This window comes from Hypanus sabinus (genome assembly GCF_030144855.1).
Source record: "Hypanus sabinus isolate sHypSab1 chromosome X1 unlocalized genomic scaffold, sHypSab1.hap1 SUPER_X1_unloc_7, whole genome shotgun sequence".
Classification (NCBI taxonomy): domain Eukaryota; kingdom Metazoa; phylum Chordata; class Chondrichthyes; order Myliobatiformes; family Dasyatidae; genus Hypanus; species Hypanus sabinus.
In genome coordinates this window covers 504,666-523,442 of record NW_026778976.1, presented here as the reverse complement: position 1 = coordinate 523,442, position 18,777 = coordinate 504,666, and the positions used below count along the sequence as shown (strand labels likewise).

The 18,777-nt window shown below is 49.4% G+C and overlaps 1 protein-coding gene across 14 annotated transcripts in view; it reads left to right on the top strand.

The window, feature by feature from the left end:
- smarce1 (SWI/SNF related, matrix associated, actin dependent regulator of chromatin, subfamily e, member 1) overlaps positions 1–18,777 on the top strand; it is a 163,689-nt gene that overhangs the window by 42,338 nt on the left and 102,574 nt on the right. The window lies entirely within an intron of this gene.

Genomic DNA, 18,777 nt, shown 5'->3' with positions numbered 1-18,777 from the left:
GTGGACCGTGGAGGAAGGGGAGGAGGAGGGACACCAGGGGGAGGTGATGGGTGGGAAAGGTAAAGGGCTGGAGAGGAAGGGATCTGACAGGAGAGGAGAGTGGACCGTGGGAGGAAGGGGAGGAGGAGGGACACCAGGGGGAGGTGATGGGTGGGAAAGGTAAAGGGCCGGAGAGGAAGGGATCTGATAGGCGAGAAGAGCAGACCATAGGAGAAGGGGTTCTACCGGGAGATGGCAGCTGAGAAGAGATTAGGGGCCACAGTGGGAATAAAAGAGGAGGAGAGAGGGAAGGAAGTTTTTTACCGGAAGGAGAAATCGCTGATCATGCCATCAGGTGGGTTACAATGATGCTTACTGAAGTACCCATGGCTGTGATTGTGGACTTCAGCTGTTGTTGTCCTAAGAAGGGGTATTTAATGATTCCCAGTGGTGCTCCACGCAAAGAGTCACTGCCCGTCACCGTCATTTGTTGAATTTATTTTCCCTGTCTGGCTCTGATGTGCTTTCTGGGCGAACGTGTGAGCAAGGTGACATTACAGCCGGGATTGTCCATCGCAGTTCTGGCAACCAGTGGAGTGCGAGAGCATCCAAGGGCGATTCAGCTTCTGTTAAAATCTCTGTATCCCTGCTCTTGGAGCGGTGTGAGCAGTTTTGGGCTCCTTATCTGAGAAAAGGGGTGCTAGCATTGGAGAGGGTCCAGTTTCACAAGAGTGATTCTGGGAATGAAGGGGTTAATGTATGAGAATCATTTGGTGGCTCTGGGCTGTACTTTATGGAGTTTAGAGTGGATGTGGAGAGGATGTTTCCTATAGTGGGGGAGTCTAGGACCAGAGGACACAGATAGAGTGGATGTGGAGAGGATGTTTCCTATAGTGGGGGAGTCCAGGACCAGAGGACACAGATAGAGTGGATGTGGAGAGGATGTTTCCTATAGTGGGGGAGTCTAGGACCAGAGGACACAGATAGAGTGGATGTGGAGAGGATGTTTCCTATAGTGGGAGAGTCTAGGACCAGAGGACACAGATAGAGTGGATGTGGAGAGGATGTTTCCTATAGTGGGGGGAGTCTAGGACGAGAGGACACAAATAGAGTGGATGTGGAGAGGATGTTTCCTATAGTGGGGGAGTCTAGAACCAGAGGACACAGATAGAGTGGATGTGGAGAGGATGATTCCTGTAGTGGGGGAGTCTAGGACCAGGGGACACAGATAGAGTGGATGTGGAGAGGATGTTTCCTGTAGTGGGGGAGTCTAGGACCAGAGGATACAGATAGAGTGGATGTGGAGAGGATGTTTCCTATAGTGGGGGAGTCTAGGACGAGAGGACACAGATAGAGTGGATGTGGAGAGGATGTTTCCTATAGTGGGGGAGTCTAGGACCAGAGGACACAGATAGAGTGGATGTGGAGAGGATGTTTCCTATAGTGGGTGAGTCTAGGACCAGAGGACACAAATAGAGTGGATGTGGAGAGGATGTTTCCAATCGTGGGGGAGTCTCGGACCAGAGTACACAGATACAGTGGATGTGGAGAGGATGTTTCCTATAGTGGGGGAGTCTAGGACCAGAGGACACAGATAGAGTGGATGTGGAGAGGATGATTCCTACAGTGGGGGAGTCTAGGACCAGAGGACACAGATAGAGTTGATGTGGAGAGGATGTTTCCTATAGTGGGGGAGTCTAGGACCAGAGGACACAGATAGAGTGGATGTGGAGAGGATGATTCCTATAGTGGGAGAGTCTAGGACCAGAGGACACAGATGGAGTGGATGTGGAGAGGATGTTTCCTATAGTGGGGGAGTCTAGGACGAGAGGACACAAATAGAGTGGATGTGGAGAGGATATTTCCTATAGTGGGGAGTCTAGGACCAGAGGACACAGATAGAGTGGATGTGGAGAGGATGATTCCTGTAGTGGGGGAGTCTAGGACCAGAGGATACAGATAGAGTGGATGTGGAGAGGATGTTTCCTATAGTGGGGGAGTCTAGGACGAGAGGACACAGATAGAGTGGATGTGGAGAGGATGTTTCCTATAGTGGGGAGTCTAGGACCAGAGGACACAGATAGAGTGGACGTGGAGAGGATGTTTCCTATAGTGGGGGAGTCTAGGACTAGAGGACACAGATAGAGTGGATGTGGAGAGGATGTTTCCTATAGTGGGGGTCTAGGACCAGGGGACACAGATAGAGTGGATGTGGAGAGGATGTTTCCTATAGTGGGGGAGTCTAAGACCAGGGGACACAGATAGAGTGGATGTGGAGAGGATGTTTCCTATAGTGGGGAGTCTAGGACCAGAGGACACAGATAGAGTGGACGTGGAGAGGATGTTTCCTATAGTGGGGAGTCTAGGACCAGAGGATACAGATAGAGTGGATGTGGAGAGGATGTTTCCTATAGTGGGTGAGTCTAGGACCAGAGGACACAGATAGAGTGGATGTGGAGAGGATGTTTCCAATCGTGGGGGAGTCTCAGACAGTACACAGATACAGTGGATGTGGAGAGGATGTTTCCTATAGTGGGGGAGTCTAGGACCAGAGGACACAGATAGAGCGGATGTGGAGAGGATGATTCCTGTAGTGGGGGAGTCTAGGACCAGGGGACACAGATAGAGTGGATGTGGAGAGGATGTTTCCTATAGTGGGGGAGTCTAGGACCAGAGGATACAGATAGAGTGGACGTGGAGAGGATGTTTCCTATAGTGGGGGAGTCTAGGACCAGGGGACACAGATAGAGTGGATGTGGAGAGGATGTTTCCTATAGTGGGGGAGTCTAGGACCAGAGAACACAGATAGAGTGGATGTGGAGAGGATGTTTCCTATAGTGGGGGAGTCTAGGACCAGAGGACACAGATAGAGTGGATGTGGAGAGGATGTTTCCTATCGTGGGGAAGTCTAGGACCAGAGGACACAGATAGAGTGGATGTGGAGAGGATGTTTTCTTATAGTGGGGGAGTCTAGGACCAGAGGACACAGATAGAGTGGATGTGGACAGGATGTTTCCTATAGTGGGGGAGTCTAGGACCAGGGGACACAGATAGAGTGGATGTGGAGAGGATGTTTCCTATAGTGGGGGAGTCTAGGACCAGAGGATACAGATAGAGTGGATGTGGAGAGGATGTTTCCTATAGTGGGAGAGTCTAGGACCAGAGAACACAGATAGAGTGGATGTTGAGTGGATGTTTCCTATAGTGGGGGAGTCTAGGACCAGAGAACACAGATAGAGTGGATGTGGAGAGGATGTTTCCTATAGTGGGGGAGTCTAGGACCAGAGGACACAGATAGAGTGGATGTGGGGAGGATGTGTCCTATTGTGGGGGAGTCTAGGACCAGAGGACACAGATAGAGTGGATGTGGAGAGGATGTTTCGTATGTTGGGGGAGCCTAGGACCAGAGGAGACAGCCTCAGAATAGAGGGACGTCCCTTTAGAACAGAGATGAAGAGGAATTTCTTTAGCCGGAGGGAGGTGAATTTGTAGAATGTTTTGCCACAGACTGTTGTGGAGGCCAAGTTACTGGGTGTATTCATAGCAAAGGTTAATAGGTTCTTGATTAGTAAGGGTGTCAAAGGTTATGGGGGAAGACAGAAGAATTGGGTTGAGAGGGATAGTAAATCAGCCAGGATGGAATGGCGGAGGAGACTCAATGGGCCGAATGGCCTAATTCTGCGCCTGTGTTTATGGTCTTGTGGTTTGCATGGAGGAATGCCTGATCACTGAACTGCTGTTCTCCACGTGGGATCGTGAGTGTCATTCTCCACCCTGCCTGCTGTTGTGTGTCACAGTGAACTGCTGGGAAGAGATGAGGGGCTCTGTTCTCTCCCCGAGGCTGTGGGAAAAGAAAACCTAACCTGTTGTATTGTCAGAATTTATCACAGTTTGTGAGAGGAAAATACTCCCCCTCTCCCCCTCTCCCCCTCTCCCCCTCTCCCCCTCTCCCCCTCTCCCCCTCTCCCCCTCTCCCCCTCTCCCCCCTCCCCCCTCCCCCCTCCCCCCCTCCCCCCTCCCCCCTCTCCCCCTCTCCCCCTCTCCCCCTCTCCCCCTCTCCCCCTCTCCCCCTCTCCCCCTCTCCCCCTCTCCCCCTCTCCCCCTCTCCCCCTCTCCCCCTCTCCCCCTCTCCCCCTCTCCCCCTCTCCCCCTCTCCCCCTCTCCCCCTCTCCCCCTCTCCCCCTCTCCCCCTCTCCCCCTCTCCCCCTCTCCCCCTCTCCCCCTCCATATTGAAGGTAGAGTATTCCTATCAAACCATTTGTAAGCCGAAATGTCGTAAAGCGAAGAAGCAATTACCATTAATTTTCTGGATAAGTTTTTCAGTGTTCCCAGACTCAAAAAATAACCTACCAAATCAAAGCAAATAACACACAAAACCTAAAATAACACTAACATATAGTAAAAGCAGGAATGATATGATAAATATACCGCCTATATAAAGTAGAAATATAGTATGTAAGGTGTAGTTTTACTTATCAGAATCGGGAAGACAGCGAGCCAAAATCGATCTGGAGAAATTAAAATGAGCACGTACACGCACGCGCACACAACTGCCCGTACAAGGCTTCATGGTCATTTTAATCTTTCTTGGGGTAAACACACATATAAAGCGGGCGTTTTTATTTTGTAAAAGCAAAAATCCTGTTGGGTTAGCGAAAACAGGTACTAATGTTGGTCTTTTGTAACAGCGAACTGTCGTAAAGCGAACGTTCGATAAACGGGGGCCTCCTGTACTGGAAGAACACAGCAGGTCGGGCTGCATCTACGGAGGGGAATAAACAGTTGATGTTTCAGGACTGGAAAGGAAGGGGGGAAGGTGGGAGGAGGATCAGGTGATAGGTGAGACCGGGTGAGGGGCAGTGGAGATGAAGTAAGCAGCTGGGAGGTGATGGGTGGATGAGGTGAAGGTTTGCAGAAGAAGGGATGTAATAGGAGAGGAGAGTGGACCATGGGAGAAAAGGAAGCAGGAGGAGCACCAGAGGGAGGCGATGGGCGGGTGAGGTGAGAAGAGGTGTGCAGGAGCCACGCACCTATTTTGTGTCTGTCTGTGTTGTGCGTTTATCATGGGTAATTTGTCACTCGGGTTGGGGCGTGGTGGAAGCGGAATGAGCACACTCACGAATTCACACTCTGTCTTGTTGAGTGTTGAGCCAGGGGTGATAGTTTTTGTAGACTATTTAGCTACACTCAATTATGCTAATTGGAACACTTATTTCATTATGATCCTTAATTGCACTGATTTGTAAGCTAGTTATCTCACTTTGCTGAATCGCTGATTGTTGGTGTATGGTCGCTGTAAATATAGTCCTAAAGGGTCAAGCATACTTCTCTCAACTTGGAACTCGGTTGGTTTGGAAGCATGTCAAACCCTCACTCAGTTTCTCAGCCGTCTTGGTTTGTTTGCAAGTCACCGCTAAAGGGTGAGAGGGGAATCAGAGTGGGGGGGGTGGGTGGGGGAGGGAAGCCTGCCAGAAGTTAGAGTAATTGATCTTTCAACTGTAAATGTCGTTCAGTGTGCGTCCCAGTCTGCTGCTGACAAGGAAGGACAATCCGGGTCCAGTGGCATCCTGGCTTCTTTCTTGCAGTTGGCTGTTTGTTTGGTGGAATTACAATTTACAGCAGATTGCAGCTGAGTGAAGTGTGATGAGCGCCCGTTCTGGCCGCCTGTTTTTCCAGCTGCTGAACTGCAGTGGGAAGTCGAGTGGAAGAGAGAGGCTGAACTCGGGATTAGTTGACAGGATACAGGGGCATGAGCTCCAATCTGTCAGGTTAATGGGGGTTGTCATCTTGTGCCCTGTCGTGTAACATCTTTTCACGGGCTTTCCATGAGCACGATTGTTCCTGGTAAAGTTTTCTACGGAAATGGTTTGCCCTCTTCTGGGCAGTGTCTTTCCAAGACGGGTCATTATCAACACTCTTCAGAAATTGTCTGCCCGGCGTCAGCGGTCGCATCACCAGGACTTGTGATCTGCACTGGCTGCTCATCTTCTAAACTTCTTATTATTTAATTATTTGTAGTTTTATATTGCTATATTTCTTCACTATTCTTGGTGATGCGGCTGTAATGAAACCCAATTTCCCCTCGGGATCAATAAAGTATGTCTGTCTGTCTGTCATACAACCGTCCACCACCTGCTCCCGTGGCTTCACGTGGCCCTGTTTCGGGAGTGGGGGGGTAAGCAGGTGCTACACCTTGCCCAAGGGTGGGTGACGCACCCTAGCGGAGGGAAGGAGAGCCTCGCACCTCTTTCGGTAGAGGTGCATCTCCACCCCGTCAGAATGATAACCACATGGATCGAGTGGGTTTCTCCCAGCACGGAAGCGGCTACTACAAGGGGGCACGGCCTTAGGGTGATTGCTGGAAATTCTTGCTGAGATGTGAGAGGTAGGTTCTATGCACAGAGGATGGTGGGTGTGTGGAACACTCTGCCGGGGTGGAGGCAGAGGCAGACAGATAGGCACGTGGATGATAGAAAAATGGAGGGGTGTGTGGGAGGGAAGGGTTAGATTGATCTCGGAGCAGGATAGAAATTTAGCACGGCAACGTGGGTCGAAGTGCCTGTAATGTTTCTGTTCTATAGTTGCGAGTACTCCTGCTGCCCCCGGTGTCATTTGGGGAAGGAGCTCTCTCATCCTGACTCTCACTGCTGGAAGACGAGTTGTAACATTGCTGGTGACATGCATGTCCCGTGAATGAATGTTCTGTTTGTGCGGGCATTGTAGTGTGTGTTTTCCAATTGGGAATCTATTCAAGAGGAAATTATTATTATTATGTCTTCCGGCGTGAATGGAGAAATTGGGCAGCATTTTGATTGGCGTGCTTTAACATGTTGTGTTGCTTCCTGATGCTCTTCGTGGTCGGTCAGGTGTAAAGAGACTGCACTCTGTGAAAGGCAAGTGTTAATGAGCAGATCCGCTTCTGATTCTGATCCAAGTTCATAGAGCGCCCTTCAAAAGCAGCTACACAGTTTGACCGCGTGGTTCAGAAGGCACATGGAATGCTTGCCCTTATTAGTCGAGGCATTGGGTTCAAAAGTCAGGAAGTTACGTGGCAGCTTTGTAAAACTCTAGTTAGGTGCATCTGGAGCATTGCATGTTGTTTTGGTTCCCCCCCTCCCCCCCCGTATAGGAAGGGTGTGGGGGCTTTGGGGAGGGTGCCGGAGAATATCACCAGGATCAGAGATCCTGTGAAGTCGGACAGACTTGGGTTATGTTCTCTGGAGTGGCGGGCGCAGAGGGGAGTTCTGACAAGATTATGAGAGGCAGAGAGTATCTGTTTCCCAGGGTTGAAATGTCTAATACCAGAGGGCCTGCGTTTAAGGGGAGAGGACGTAATTTCAAAGGCGATGTGAGGGGCAGGTGTTTTTTTTTACACAGAGGGCTGTTGGTAGAGACTTTTAAGAGATGCTTAGATCAACACATGAAGAGGAAAATGGAAGGATGCGGACATTGTGCAGGCAGAAGAGATTAGCTGGCCGTTTGATTACTAATTTAATTGGTTGGGCACAACACCGTGGGCCGAAGGGCCTGTTCATGGGCTGCGTTCTCCTGGGTGGGTGTCAGTGGTCCATGTTCTGGAAATCCTAGCTCGGCTGAGTAGCTGATCACCGTCCAGGCTTGTAGCTTCCTACGTAGATGCTGGTAGCTTGTCCTCAGACCAACTCACTGATTCTGGCTCCGGTTTCAGTCCGGTTCATTAGCTCCCTGAGTGCTTTTCAGAAGACAGAGGTGTAAGATCAAAAAGTAACCTCCGGTCAGTTTGTAGGGTGTAACTCTCTCAGAGTTATATTGTGCCTCCCTGACTTTCTCGTGTTCCCTCAAGCAAAGTTTCCCATTATTGGTGTTAGATTGACTGTCCCGTTGTTGTATCTGTCTGACACTTTGTAAAGCTGACTTTGGACTGTGCAGTCGGCCCTCCGTATCCGCGGGTTCCACATGCGCGGATTCAACCAACCGCGGATCGGGAAAACCCGGAACTTGTTTGAGCATGTAGAGACTATTTTTTCTTGTCATTATTCCCTGATCCAATACAGTATAACAACTACTTTACATTGCATTTACATTGTATTAGGTATTATAAGTAATCTAGATTTGATTTAAAAGTACAGGCAGTCCACGGGTTATGAATGAGTTCCATTCCTGAGTCCGTCTTTAAGTCGGATTTGAAGTCGGAGCAGGTGCATCTGGTATTATTTAGCGTCAGTTAGTCAAACATTTTTCTTAGTATATAGTATATATTTTACCTTTCTATGCATATAAAACACTTGCGAAACATACGTATTCCCCTCAGGGGCTCCGGCTCCGGATTTTTCCCTCGGGGTTCACTCCTGAACCCTTCCCCACGTGTGGGTTCAGCCACAAGGCAGCAGAGGTTTGAGATCAGAGTTTCCCTTCTCCTAGATGAGCTGCCAACCATGGCTGAGTAGCCCCATCTGCCCGAAGCGAGGGGCAACACACCTCCTGTCAGTCGAAACTGCTCCGCCGGGCTCAGTAGCTAAGCCACACCTGAAGGCCAGGAGCTGGACTTGGTTGTCAGAGGCTGTTTGAGTCACCCGCCATTGGGACCATTTAATAGGTAGTGAGAGTTTGTCCCCACTCCCACCCCCAGATATAACAACCTTAAGGAACCAAGAGATGAATGTACTTCAAGGGATATGGGGAAAAGACAGAGCTGTACACTGGCTGTGGTTGTGGAAAGAGTGGACATGAAGGAGGGCAAAATGGGATGTGATGATGATCAAATGATCATTTCTCTCCCTCTACCTGCTTTCGCTGCCTTAAAGTTCTTAATTCTTCCCAGAACTCGGTTCTTATTTATTACTAAAGCCCATCACCCCTCCTGGGGCATAGGAGTCCAAAGGAGCAGTCTTGGGTTAGTCGAGGCGAAGATCCTTCCTGTCCCAGATTCCGACGGTGCTTCTATAGTTCTGGCTTTTTATACGAGGGGGTTGCTAGCCCCACGCCCAACCCTCCTCCTCTCGCAGTCAGTCTTGGGCTGTCCATCTATAATTAAAAATGATTCTGGTAAAAGTTACGCACTCGGTAGTCGAGCTTTGGGTTCAGGGGTGAAGTTTGATACAGAGTACTGACTTAATATGAATGTCATGGATGGGTCCCAAAAACCCGGCTGCAAGAGGACGAGGGTCGGGCAGTGGCCTGTAAATAAAACCCAGAGACCAACGGAAGCTCCAGAGACCTCATCACTGGGAGAGGAAGGGTCTTCGCCTGGTCTGTCCAGCTGCTAGGCCTGGGGGTAATTTGAAAGACCCGGCCCATGATAGAGGATCCTAGTGAGCCGCTGTAGGCAGTCAGTGTTCCAGTCCGGGGACGGGGCTTATCCAACCGCCGATTCAACGTGAATACCAGGCCCGGTGATCGCTTGGTAACACCGTAAATGGCTGGACGATACGTTGTTTTTAATGGCGTGCTGTCTCTGTGACTGGAAAATATCTTCCTCCGATTTGTCACAAATTCTCTGACCTCCTTTGCCAATTACAGTCTAATTGGCTCAGTGGCTGTTTCTTGTAATCACCTCTACTTTATTAATTACTAGAGGCCTCTAGTTAATTTAAGTCATTAGTATAACTTCGTTGTATCTCATTTGTATACAGCCTGTCTGCCACCTTGTTTGACTTTGGTACTAATTTTTCAAAAGAAATACAGCGGATTCCTGTCAATTGGGGCACATCAGGACTAGTAGATTTTTGGCCCGATTAAGGGGCTGACCCAATTAGCCAAAGTTTCATGGAAATAGTTAAAAAGACAAACTACTGCCTTAACAGAGTAACAGATTGTGTATTTAAATGAACTACAGAACAAATTGGAACACTACCGATAGTACCGCAGTACTATAAAACTGTGTCTTAGTTATCGATGGAGGAATTCACTCAGTGTACGGTGATGAGCTCTCTTGTTCGACTGTAAATGAACAGAATCAGTGCAGAAAACTTGTGCGGATAATGCTCTGCCTTCCTACCCATGCTTTTGAAGATTGCACCCTCCAACTCTTCATTTTCATTGCAACATTCAAGATGATTGTCGATACCTTCAAATTCTTCGTAGTGCCCGACTTGTTGAAGGGAGTGAAATTGTTTCATTTTTGCTCCTGGCCGTTTCTGGCATCTCCGAGCCTGAATGCTCGGAACTGCAGTCGGCAAAAACCGGCTCTGAATTGTCTTGCTGCTTATTTCCCGCCCACTATCAGTGACAAAAAAAAAATCACTGCTTTTTGAAGACAAGCACACACAACTGACGCTGTTTAAAAACTGCTTGCTGTAAGCACGGTGTAGTGTCTAACAGCCACGTGACTAATACTTGGCAGAAACTGATCGGCAGCAGTCTCCTTTCTCCATTAAGCAACACAGCATCCCAAACAAATAAAGGGAATCCCGGCTATTTTCTTGATTAGTTTTTCTTCTTGAAGAGTTGTCCCAAGTAACCGATCGCCCCGGCTCACCGATGGCCCAACTAACTGGAATCCACTGCATTTTATCTTTCAGTTTTCTAATTGCCTTCTACATCGTTCTCATTGTCGTCATTTTTGGCTGAGCCTGTAAATGTGCTTAAGGCTTGCAAATTGTGGGCCGTGATTATATTAACTCCGAGAGTGTGTAATAACACTTGTGCAATGCTCCGGTTGGTGTTGGCATCGAACCCTGGTACAGTCTGCGCGAGGTTATTACAGCGCTGCTGTTCTTAATTCCACAGTGTGTGCGGTCTAACCAGTGTTCTTAAAGAGCTGTGAGGTAACGTTGCAGCTCTATTAAACCCTGGTTAGACCACACTTGGGAATATTGTGTTCCGTTCTGGTCACCGCATTATAGGAAGCTTTAGAGAGGGTGCCAAGGAGATTTACCAGGGAGCTGCCTGGATTAGAGAGCACAGGCTGAGTAAGCTCGGGCTTTTCTCTCTCGAGCGAAGGAGGGTGAGAGGTGGACAAGATGATAAGAGGCACAGATCGAGTGGACAGCCGGAGATTTTTTCCTCTGGGCTAATATGAAAGGGCAGTGTTAAGTGTTAATATGTCAGTGTTAAGTTCTTGATACAGAGAGTGGTGGGTGCTTGCAAGTGGTAGTGGCAGGTACACGAGGGCAATTAAGAGACTCTTAGATAGGCACATGAATGGATAAGCAAATGAAGGGTTATGTCAGATGGAAGGGTTAGATCAGGGGCAGTATAGGTCCATGACGCAAAGTGGAGAACCTTGGGGTTAAATTGATCTCAGAGTGGTCTAAAAGGTTGGTACAACATTGTGGGCTGAAGGGCCTAATATTTTATTTTCTCGTATTTGAACTTTTGAAAGAAACTTCAGTTTGACTTGCACAAGAACAGACCAATTCAGTTGTGTGTTCCAGTTTGCGGTATCTAATATTGAAGACGCTTCTGTCGTTTCAGTGATTTTTTTTTCATACTTAGTTGTAAGGTATTGGAGTTCTGGCTAAACTGATGCAGGTAATGTACAGGTCTGTGGCAAGCCCTCAGGACGCATGTGACCAGGGTGCCTAAGACCTTGGCACAACTCGGTCAAACACGGTTTGTAAATCTGGCGGGAGCAAAGGATGTTGGGAACGGCGAGGGTGGGGTCCCACGGGAGGGGAGTGGGACAGGTGGCAGAGAAGTAGTGCCAGGCTGGGTGGGGGAGGGCTGGGCCAGGCACAGATGCATCCCAGTCCTGAGGTAGCAGGCAAGGTGAATTGATTCCAAGCGATTGGTTTATTGATCATTACAGAATGTCTGTCTGGTGTTTCCCTCTCCCTCTCCTCTCCCTTCCCCCTTTCCCAACCATGATTCCCCCCTCTATCCACTCTCAACCCACTGATATCAGAATCGGGTTCATCATCACTCACTCCTCATGAAATTTGCCTTCTTTTGCGGCAGCAGTACAGTGCGATACACAAAATCACTACAGTGCTGTACGCAGAAGTCTTGGGTACACATACAGAGCGAGGGTGCCTGAGACTTCTGCATATTATGTTTACCGTGATCAGCAAACGATAGGACGTCCGTGTGCCCCCAGCTACTTCAAGCTGCCTGGAGCGAAGCACGGACACGTTATGTATTCCTGTCACCTTTACTATAATAAACAATACAAAGCAGATGGTGGACTGATCTGGCTGCCAGACAACCCTGTTTTACTGGAATATGTACGACCAGGTGCTGCCGGGACGCAGGAGACATGGAATCTTACACAGACGTCCCCTCTTTCTGGGAAGCAGGCTGCTCCAGATTGCAATCTTCTCCCGACGAACCAGGCTGTTCCTCTCGACTGCAGTCAGGAAAATGCTGTTGAAGCTCATCCAACTAACCGCAAAGCTGAAGTCCCGCTCACTCGCCAGGTTCTGGCAGGGCGTAATCTCTTCCACCACCACCGTCTGCTTTGAATGGTCCCTCATCAACGCTGCGAATCGCTTGCGGCGGCTCCTGCGCCTCAGGCGCATTCACCTCTATCAGCAGCTCAGATCCTGGCAGGGGAGCATCTCCCTGGTGATTTAAGTGTTCCCTTTGTAGATAGGAATACGTTCCTGTGTGTACACATTAGGCACTTCGCAATCTAAGCCCACGCAAAATGCTGGTGGAACACATCGATAAGGAGAAGCACTGAGGAAGGGTCTCGGCCCGAAACGTCGACAGTGCTTCTCCCCATAGACGCTGCCTGGCCTGCTGTGTTCCACCAGCATTTTGTGTGCGTTGCTGTTTGAATTTCCAGCATCTGCAGATTTCCTCCTGTTTGCTCACAATCTTAAGCCCGCCACTTGCAACCCTGGCTACCCACAACCTTCTCTCGTGTTCCTTTCCTTCTCGGGCTGAGCTTGCCCACGGGGCTCTCCTCGCAGAACTCTGAACCACTGTCTTGTTGCTCTTCGAAGAGTTCGCCAGAACCGGAATCACAGGAAGTCCACGATCGTGATCGTGATCTCCAGTGCCCCCCTGGTAAGGCCATCAGGTACCCGTGTGGTGCCTGCTTTTTCAAATCTGTGCCCTTTTCACCAGCTCTGGGCTCTGTCTCACTTCCCACAGTAGCCACAGCAGCAGCAAAAGCTGCTTCCTTCAGTTTGAGAACCAACTTGTGGTCCAGTTTTGGTCGCATCTTTGCTCACTGCTGGAGATATAGCAGTTGTTTTCCTCCCCAAACGCTGGGGTGTGAAGTACAGTCGGCCCTCCTTATCCGCGGATCGGGAAAACCCAGAAATTCTCTCTTCAGCCCTCGCTGTTTGAGCATGTACAGACTTTTTTCTTGTCATTATTCCCTGAACAATACAGTATAACAACTATTTACATAGTATTTACATTGTATTAGGTATTATAAGTAATCTCGAGATTATTTAAAAGTAGAGGCAGTCCCCGGGTTATGAACGAGTTCTGTTCCTGTGTCCGTCTTTAAGTCAGAACAGGTACATCTGGTATTATTTAGCGTCAGTTAGTCAAACGTTTTTCTAAGTATATAGTATATATTTTACCTTTCTGTGCATATAAAACTTAAGAAGCATACGTATTTCAATAATTAAACCACTGCGTTGCTTAGTAATAATTGTAGCTTTCATCGGGGCAGGGCCTTTCACATGCTCCATTAAAATTGTACTGATTGTTGACCGACTGCTTTTCCAATGACCGATGGCATTTCACCTCTTTTCCATCGCTTTATTACTTCCACTTTATTTTCAATCGTGATCGTGATTATTTTTGTGAACAGAAACACTGCGGATTCAGAGCTGAGCCGTGTCTTAATGTCCACTGCACTGAGACAAGTTCAATAAAGTCCGGGGTTCCGCTGGGTCCTAAAGACCACCGCACTGACACAGGTTTTAATAAGGGACTTGAGCATCCGCGATTTTTGGTATCTGCGGGAGGGGTGGGGGTCCCGGACCCAATCCCTCGCGGATAGGGAGGGCCGACTGTAATCTTTACTTGTCTTTCAGTAAGATCAACAATGACAGGGAAGAATGACCGTGCAGTCGATTGTGCCTCTCGGGCAGTTTGCAGACCCCCGACCTCCATCGTTCCCCAAAGTTTATCAGGCAACTTATTTATGACAGCCCACGTCCTGCATGGAAAAGGCTGTCGTCCTGAAAAGATTTTGCGTCTCTTCTGTGGCCAAGAAGAAGCCTTTTCCACGTAGGCCACAGCAATTCCGTGCTCGTCACCAAAATGTTCCTGCGGGAAAGCTCTGAGCTGGCCCACTGAGGTCTTTTGACGAGCTCTCCTGTTTGGGGAAACCGAGACATTCGCCATAATCATCAGTCTTGCCTTCAGTGTTATTCTTGAACGCCCTCGTGAATGACTGATACTGCAATGGATTGCCATCGAAGATTTGAATCTCTCTCTCTTTTAGGCTGTCGCATTGCTTATACTTGTTGTTTCCTTTTGTGTTCTTTTGGCCTCCAACGAGGTTCAAACCTTTATCGTCTGAATCATGAGTGGCATCGTACCGTAAATCAGGGCATTCAGCAGCACCTTGGGCTGCTGGACGTGGCACAGGTTCAACTTGTGCATCGCTCGGCTGCAGCTTCTCCGAAGCTGTTCCATCTTTTCTTTCAATGCGTGCTTGTCCCTTGGTATTTACAGTCTTGCGTATAACTTGGCTTCCGTTCTAATGCGTGCGGTATGAGATATCGGGTGCACGGGCCACTCTGCGAGCATTGGAACATGCCACACACACATTAGATGCGTGTGGCCTCGTGCCCCATGTTGCAGGAAGAGCATTCAGCCGCTGCGGCTTCTGCGGGGCCAACCATTTAAATGTATTTTTACTGATGGCAAGATCCCGCTGTACATTAGGGACCTGCAGGTCTACACCATCAGCGAGTTGCTCACTGGTAGAGAAAGTGAGGGAGCTGTGCACCGTGCAAACCGAGTCGTCCCGTCTGTCAGCGAGCAACCGCCCGCCTGGGTCGCAGGCCCCTCTTTGGGTGCTGTTTACGTGGATCGCCGCAAGTGCGGTTCACCGATTCGCTGGCGGCTGGCGAGGGAGCTGCATGGCCTCAGTCGTAGGGAGGACCAGGCCTCAAGCTGTGGTGTCACCTGCTTACAGCTGCCAGGAAAGGGGTGCTAGAGCGGGAGGGAGTGGGCATGTGGCACAATGCCCTGTCTGGAATCGGTGCAGCCCCCCCCCCCCCCACTGGGTTCACTCTATTGTGGTCGACTCGCAGGTTGACGACTTATGTTTGGTCTCTTTCATTATGTGGCCAATATGGGTGTAAGACATTTGTGAGGCCAAATTTGGAGTATTGTGAGCAGTTTTGGTCACCAAATTACAGGAAGGATATTAATAAGGTTGAAAGAGTGCAGAGAAGGTTTACGAGGATGTTGCTGGGACTTGAGAAACTGAGTTAGAGAGAAAGGTTGAATAAGTTAGGACTTTATTCCCTGGAGCGTAGGAGAATGAGGGGAGATTTGATAGAGATGTATAAAATTATGATGGGTATAGATAGAGTGAATGCAAGCAGGCTTTTCCCACTGAGGCGAGGGGAGAAAAAAACCAGAGGACATGGGTTAAGGGTGAAGGGGGAGAAGTTTAAAGGGAACATGGAGGTGGGGGCTTCTTCACACAGAGAGCGGTGGGAGTGTGGAGTGAGCTGCCAGATGAAGTGGTAAATGCGGGCTCACTTTTAACATTGAAGAAAAATTCGGACAGGTTCATGGATGAGAGGGGTTTGGAGGGATATGGCCCAGGTGCAGGTCAGTGGGACCGGGCAGAGAAATGGTTCGGCACAGCCAAGAAAGGCCGAAGGGCCTGTTTCTGTGCTGCAATGCTCTACGGTTCTATGTGCTTACGATCTTCTACGACTGTTGGTACGGTGTTTAGCACCTTGGCCCCGCAGTAACGCTGTCTCGTTCGGCCATATTCAGGAGCAGTCGTGCATGACTGTATGGCAGATAAACTTGATTTGAATAAATATTTTCATTTTCTCCAGCAATCTCACCTTCAATATCTTAATGTTTAATTTCTGTCTTCGTCTTGACTTCAAGGTCACTGATTCCAGCCTGACTCATACTGTTTTCCAAGTTCACCAGCCAGACAAAGCAGTGACTAATTCAGTTCGGCTGTCGCCAGTGGAAATCTTTCATTTGAACGGAACCAAGGGTCGAACGACTCAAGCAAGAACCACTGTAACACCTTTCAGCGCCCAAGCGGACAGACAGCGCTGGCCATTCGGGACCTGCGTTTCTGACCCAAGCACACAGCGTGAGCCAACGAAAGGTGCTCCTGATTTCACGGATCCTTCCGAATGCTGATGTCCATCTGGCGTAACTCTCGAGAACCTTTGCTGACCGAACCTGGTGGCCAGACCAGTCCAGTTTCCGCTGCTGGTGACCCCCCCCCTCCCCCCACAGGGTCTTTTGCTGACCGAACCTGGTGGCCAGACCAGACCAGTTTCCGCTGCTGGTGACCCCCCCCCCCCCTCCCCCCACAGGGTCTTGTCCTACTTGCATGACGTGCCCTTGCTCCGAAAGCCGGGGATGTGTACTCGACCCTTTCATCAGCGATCACCCAAGCAACCAGTCTTGAAGCGATTGAGACGCAAAGCCCGCCCGGCTGTGAGCTAAGCAGGATCGAGCGGCCAGCAGAAGATACGACCTCCGCCAGCCCCCGGAGGCTGCAGTCTGCCCAGAAAAAAGCACGAAGATGTGGCTTATTCCCTTCGCTTCAACAGAACCCCCCCACTCCTGTGACGAGTCACTATAATAACCGGACAACCATGCAGATAGAGAACAGATGCGTGGCTCCTCCTAGTTACCAAGCAACTCTTTATCCTACTGTTTTCCAGCCCCCTTCCTATTGAACCAATATACAGCACTGCGCGAAGAGTCTTGCGCATCCGAGTTATATACACGTGCCTAACGCTGTATAGGTTCGTATGAGTCAGTAACAGCAACATCTGTGTCCCACGGGTTTGTTTTCACTGGATTAACGTGCATGAGATGGGAATATCTTGGACAGGATTTGAACTCAAGGCTTATCCACTACATCTTGTAGTTAATACAGCCCAGTCCGTCACGGGTAAAGCCCTCCCGCACGGAGCCCTGTCGCAGGAAAGCAGCATCCATCACCAGGGACCACACCGCCACATTCAGGAACAGTTATTACCTCTCAACCATCGGGAAGGAGATACAGGAGCCTCAAGACCCACACCACCAGGTTCAGGGAAAGTTATTACCCCTCAACCATCAGGAAGGATATACAGCAGCCTCAGGACCCACACCACCAGGTTCAGGAACAGTTATTACCCCCTCAACCATCAGGAAGGAGGTACAGGAGCCTCAAGACCCACACCACCAGGTTCAGGGAAAGTTATTACCCCTCAACCATCAGGAAGGATATACAGCAGCCTCAGGACCCACACCACCAGGTTCAGGAACAGTTATTACCCCCTCAACCATCAGGAAGGAGGTACAGGAGCCTCAGGACCCACACCACCAGGTTCAGGAACAGTTATCACCCCTCAACCATCAGGAAGGAGGTACAGGAGCCTCGGGACCCACACCACCAGGTTCAGGAACAGTTATGACCCCTCAACCATCAGGAAGGAGGTACAGGAGCCTCAGGACCCACACCACCAAGTTCAGGAACAGTTATGACCCCTCAACCATCAGGCTCCTGAATCAGAGGGGACTAACTTCACTTGCCCCAACGCTGAACTGTTCCCACAACCTACGGACTCGCTTTCAAGGACTCTTCATCTCATGTCCTCGATATTTATTGCTAACTTATTTATTATTATTTCTTTCTTTCTTGTATTTGCACAGTTTGTTGTCTTCTGCACTTCGGTTGAATGCCCAAGTTGGTATGGTCTTCCATGCTTCTGTTATGGTTATTATTCTGTAGATTTGTTCAGTGTGCCTGGAAGAAACTGAATCTCAGTTTGTATGTGGTGACATTTACTTACTTTGATGATAAATTTCTTTGGACTTTAACATCTGGGGGAGGTTAGAGTTCAGATGCAGTAGTTCTTGTCTTGTTGTCTATTATAACACGTGGTAAACCGTGAACTACTTCATGAGCAGGATTGGGGAATGGAACCTGTAAGCAGTGGTGCCGTTTGGTGGGGTGGAGATGTGTCTCTACCGAAGGAGGGGTGAGGCGCTCCTTCCCTCCGCCAGCCTGCAGGTCACCCTTGGGCGAGGTGAAGCACCTGCTTAACCCCCAATCAGGGTCAGGTGAAACCAGGGGGGCAGGTGGTGGACGGTCGTACGAGCAGCCGGTGCAGATCACGAGTCCTGGTGACGCGACCACTGACGCCAGGCGGACAATCTCAGAAGAGCGTTGATAATGGCTGGGGGTCACCCGTCTTGTAAAGTCACTGCCCAGATGAAGGCAAACCACTTCTGTAGAAAAGTTTGCTAGGAACAATCACGGTGATGGAAAGACCACGATGGCCCATGTCGTACGACATGGCACATAATGATGATGTCATGCGACACAGCTCATAGTAAGGATGCCATGTGACATGGCACATAATAACTACACCAAGTAGTGGTGGACTGCCTATCCCGTTCGTTTGTTAGTTCACGACTTGAGGCGGAATGGAAAGAGCAGATCCAGGATTTAATACATTTTTGTGAATAAATTACGTGTATTAAAGGGTTAATATAAAGCAAAGGTTGATGTGTTCTCATTCAATCAGGGCGTCAAAGGTTACGGGGAGAAGGCAGGAGAATGGGGTTGAGAGGGATAGTAAATCAGCCTCGATGGGAGCAGAGTCGATGGGCTGAATGACCTCATTCTGCTCCTGTGTCTTGTAGGAAGAAGTGAGGTGTGTCTGGCCCACCTCAGATAGGACATCCCTTCAGAACAGAGAC